Raw genomic sequence first — 4,334 nt, 5'->3', positions numbered from 1 at the left:
AAGGGCCGGGTCGTTACAATCACTAAATCTTTATGTTGGTGTAATTTGCATTAATGGTCTAACTCGGGTTTTGATGAATGACAAGTGAGTTAAGTTAGGTATTTTTGTAATCTAATACATTTACCGAGGGTGCAGGGATTGACGGGTCTAGGGAACCTGACACCAGGATGAAACCCAACTATGTTTAAGGACTCGATAGTTGGTGCGAAGACCAAATAGGTCAAAGGACTAACTTGATATCTGGCAGAAAGTCTGACTCGGTCCACAGGGCCTGACAGCTAGCTGAACTCCAGTTGGGTCTATGAACCTGACAACTAGTGAGAAGACCTAGTGGATCAAGAGGCTAGTCAATAGACTACAAGTTGGTAAGTGAAGGTAAATCACTTGAGGAGAGAGTTCTGGTGAGGACGAGTCCAAGTTTGGACTTTAGGCTATGGTCTAGTTTAGGTCCATTTTTAGAACCCTAAATTGAGACCTTGACTAGTTTTTGGTCTTAGAAGGATAAGAACTAATTATTACTGCTTATTATTATTGTGCTAACTATGTTTTATAGGTTAAATATTTTTACATTGGACTAATACTTTTTACAGGGCAAAAGACCTTGGGTGAATAATACCCGAGGAACTTTTCAGGTGACGGAAGGTGCCTTGAGTATTGTTCATAGTAGGCGCCTTCGAGTGCTTGGAAGGCGCCTTCGGTTGGATAAGGCAGAGACATCGTCGACGATAAGGAGTCACTTTTTAAGGGATTGAACTTGGCATTGAAGGTGCCTTTAATGCTATGGAATGTGTCTTCCATCCCTTATAAAAGAGGCATTCGACCAAGGCTTCTTCATTAACCCTTCTACAAGCTTCTGTGCGTAGGGCTGAGCATTTGGTTCTAAATTGAACCAACTGAGCCAAATTGACCAAAATCGATCAAACCAAAATTTTTCTAAATTTACTGAATTGACCGAATTTTTCACAAAAATCAATCAAAACTGAACCCATAAAATATCGGTTAATTTAGTGTTAGACCAAATTAACCAAACTTCCAAAGCTTAAATCCAAATAAGGTTCTAGGATATCTTTTGTGCATACAAACTAGTAAAATTCTCATACCAAGCTTAAAAAAATCAATTCTAATCAAAATAACCATTCAAAAGAAAATAAACGAATCAGAACAACAAAACTCATAACAAATACTTATAACAAATTGGTGTACAAATAACATGATCCCTTCAAATACACAATGAAGAAAAATCAGTGTGATAAAATTAGTAATCACACAGCAGCATACCTATAGCTTTAGAGGATAGATCTGTTGGTGCGGGAAGCATCCGACGATCAAACCTGAATTTTGATAATGGCAAAGGATTCAAAGTTAAGATTATTTGTGTTCTAATGTGCTGAATGAGCTTGTAGGAAAAGTCCTAAGGTATCTTAGACAAAAGTCCTAGTTGCGGTTAGGCAGATAGGAAACCCCTAGGGGGTGGTAATCCTAGGTCCTAGGGGGTGGTAATCCTAGGTCCTAGGGGGTGGTAACCCTAGGCGGAAAGCCTTGGCGGGTCGAGGTCTTCAAGCAAAAGTCCTAGAGTCAGATACTCTAGGTGGAAAGTCCTAGTGTCGCGAACCAGGTGGAAAGTCTGGACGGGTCGTAGAGCGGACATCCAGCGAAAAGACCTGAAGAGACTCGGGCGCTGAGCAAAAGTCCAGTCGGTCTGGAGGACCAGACTGACAACGGGTATACTCTCCTAAGTGGAGTAAGTGAGTGCGCATTCCTCGTTGAGGGAACAGTAGACGTTGGTTCGACCTAGAGTTTCCGGTCAGAAATCCGAAATCAGAACCAAACAGTCCGGTGATTGTCAGACTTTTATATTCATGATATTATTATGTGATAACTTTGTGTTGTAGGGTATTTTTGGGTCTAACATATCTTGCAGGGATAAAGGAGCAAGTTTTACCTCGGATGAACAGTACCCGAGGCGCCTTCTATGGAGCTTGGAGGCGCCTCGGGTGCAAAGACTGAGGAGTGCGCGCAGCGAAGCTGGAGGCACCCTCATGGAGTGCTGAGGTGCCTCGGACGACATTGAAGGCGCCCTCCAGGAGGTTGGAGGTGCCTCAAGTGGATAGATGAAGACTACTTCGGAGCAAATCCACGTCGCGGATCCGGCGGTGATGGAGGCGCCCTCAAGGGGCTTAAAGGCGCCCTCAACAGCCTTTATAAAGCAGTCTCGACCGCAGCTTGCATCAATCACATTCTGAGCCATCTTTCAGCTGTGCACTACTAACGAGACAATCCGGCTAAGCTACAACATGACCTCGACGACCTGAAGTTGCAAAGTTTCATTTCTTTATTATCGGTATAGTTTTTCTATTACTGTTATTGTAATAACTTTTGTAATATTTGCGCGATTATAGTGATTGCCCAAAGTAAACGCTCAACGAGCATGGGCCTTGGAGTAGGAGTCGCCCCAGGCTCCGAATCAAGTAAAAACACTTGGTGTCCTTCTGTGTTGTGTTTTAATTTTCGCTGCATTTACTCGATAGTTTTTTGCCCCCCCCTCTAGCGCGTCTCGATCCAACAATTGGTATTAGAGCGGGGTCGCTTCGATTTGGTGCAACCATCATTCAAGCAATTTTTTCGTGGTGATTTTTTTGTTTTTCAGAGTCGATTGGAATCGATATTCTTGCCACCCTTCGATTTTTTTCATAATCGAATTTTTCTCGAAATTGGTGCAACACCACTCGAGATCGCGTGTTAGTTTTTCTTTTAACCCGCACTACTAATCCAGGATCAAGTCCTGGGACAAGTTTCTTTTGTTATTTTTCTTGTGCAAGTTCTATGGCTCTTCAAGAAGGCTACAGTACAGCCTGACCTCCGCTCTTCACTAGAGAAGACTTCGGCTACTGAAAGGGTCGAATGGAGTCGTACCTTCAAACACATTTTGAAGTCTGGATGATCGTCAAAACCGGTCTTGAACTCCCAACTCACAATGACGGTAAGCTAATATCGTGCGAGAACTGGGATGCATCTCTGATAAAGAAGGTAGAAGCAAACGCCAAAGCAACCTGTACACTTCAGTGCGGCCTAACCAAGGAGAAGCTGAACCGCGTCGACCCCTTCTCGATCGCCAAAGAATTATGGCAAAAACTAATTGAGCTACACGAGGATACATCATATATAAAGGTAAGTAAGAGGGATCTCATTCTTAATAAATTATATAATATAAAGTTGCAGGAAGGTGAAATGGCGAGCCAACTGCATGCACGCATCCAAGACCTCCTCAACAGTCTCCATGCAATCGGACAAAAGGTAGAAAATAGAGACATAATCAAGTATTCACTCAATGCTTTCTCGAGGAATACCTTGTGGACACACTACAAGAAAACAAGGCTTCAGAGACGAAAAATTCCGTCTCTGATAGTCATTTTTCCGTCTCTAAAGAATATTTGAGACGAAATATTCCGTTTCCAATATCCGTTAGTGAAACCCCCGTGGCTAAATTTGAGACGGAAATATTCCGTCTCAAATTTCATAAACAAATTAAAAATTTGTTTGTGAATCTGTTTTTATTTGACCAAATGAAATTAATTGAAAATATAAATTCTGTTTCTAATTTTGTTTTAAATCCGTCATTAGTCTGTCTTAAATTACCTAAAAAATATAATTTTGATTTGTTTATAAATTCATTTATAATTCAGTTTATAAATTCTGTCTCGAATTTTGTTTTAAACTCATTATTAATTTGTCTCAAATAACATATTAATTATAATTTTAATTTGTTTATAAATCCGTTTATAATTTTATTTATAAATCTATATATAGCTTCATTTTTAAATTTATCATTAAATTTATATTATTATTTATATTTATCATCTACATGATACTTTTAACAGGCACACATTTCAAATAAATTTAAAATTTTTAAAACAATTAATTTCTAATGCAAAAGTATCATAAAATTAATATTGAAATAAATAAATATTCACATCATCTAAATACATTTAACCATTAATCAAAGATAACATCAATATTTAATCTTTATTTCGCTTATCACGGCGCTCACAGGGACCAGATCCTCCTGGATATAAATGATTTGTATATCCCGCCTCTTGAATCATTTTACGAACCATCTCTTTTAGATTTTCTTCTCTTTGCCTACTTTCCTCGATAAGTTGTTCTTCCCTCTGTCTATTTTCTTTGATAACGAGTTCCAATTTATTTTTGCTTTCAGTAATTTCTTCCTCCATCCTCTTGCTAATAGCACGCATGTCTTCAATTTCTTGAGATAATTCCTTGTTCTTCTCATGAGAGCACATTTCATTGGAATTTCCATTGTATGATCTTCTAAA

The sequence above is a fragment of the Zingiber officinale genome, chromosome 9B (assembly GCF_018446385.1).
Source record: "Zingiber officinale cultivar Zhangliang chromosome 9B, Zo_v1.1, whole genome shotgun sequence".
Classification (NCBI taxonomy): domain Eukaryota; kingdom Viridiplantae; phylum Streptophyta; class Magnoliopsida; order Zingiberales; family Zingiberaceae; genus Zingiber; species Zingiber officinale.
Note: the sequence above shows the minus strand (reverse complement) of the source record.